Raw genomic sequence first — 987 nt, 5'->3', positions numbered from 1 at the left:
AAATTATTTATAAATTAAATATTATTAAATTGTGTAAAATATAAACTAATAAAATAATTATATACATCGCTGGTGTATAATATTAATAATGAAAAATAGTTTTGTATTTTAAAATGTTATAAATTATTTAAAATTTAAATATGTAACAAAAATTAAATATTAAATTATATTTATTTAAATATCAATGCAAAACAAAAAAAATGCAAAAAACTTAATGTTTCCGCCCAGGATCGAACTGGGGACCTTCTGCGTGTTAGGCAGATGTGATAACCGCTACACCACGGAAACGATGAAAGACGATTGTTATTTTATTTGTTTTAACCTTATATCTCTCCTGTAATCACAATTCTATATTGTATAATATTTTTAAACTTAAATTTTCATTAAAAATAAATGTATTACTAAACTATTAATAATACATATACGGTAATCGATAATTGTAAAATTATATTAAATTTCAATCAAATGACCACTTTACAAAAATGCAGTAGATAGGTACCTACGTTAATATTAATTGTAACTTCTAAGTAGGTATTTATATGAGGTATTCTTATAGTCAGTAAACCTTTTATAGAGTGACTCAATTTTAATAAAAAAAACAAATGGAATTGCTGAACTCTTTATATTTCAGTTAACTAATAAGTGATATAAATTACAAAGGTGCCAATTTCAAAACTGGAGATGTTTATCACGACTGCTTAGCAAAAACTCTAAATTATTCTTTTTTCTCAATACTGACTACTCTGTATCCAATACCCATAAGTGTAACTAGGGGGAAGTTTGAACCAAATCCCCCAACTCTGATTTTAGCCACTCTCCCTGTCATAATTCATAGTCATCTAATGGTAGCTACATTTTTAGATTTTAATTTAAAATATCGTTATATTTTTTAATAACATCATAGGAAAATATTTTTTTTTGTTATTGACAAATTTTATTATTGTATGTGATGACCCTGTAAAAAACTATTAATAATTAATGGAATAC

General features: G+C 24.3%; 1 non-coding gene across 1 annotated transcript; it reads right to left on the bottom strand.

The window, feature by feature from the left end:
• Nucleotides 1–215: 215 nt before the first annotated feature.
• Trnav-aac lies at nucleotides 216–288 on the bottom strand. The gene has a single exon. It is a non-coding gene; the product is annotated as a tRNA-Val (tRNA).
• Nucleotides 289–987: the final 699 nt, after the last annotated feature.

The sequence above is a fragment of the Melanaphis sacchari genome, unplaced genomic scaffold (assembly GCF_002803265.2).
Source record: "Melanaphis sacchari strain LSU unplaced genomic scaffold, SCAv2.0 Contig128_pilon_pilon, whole genome shotgun sequence".
Lineage (NCBI taxonomy): Eukaryota > Metazoa > Arthropoda > Insecta > Hemiptera > Aphididae > Melanaphis > Melanaphis sacchari.
The sequence above is the reverse complement of the archived record's forward strand: the minus strand, read 5'-3'. Positions and strand labels throughout refer to the sequence as shown.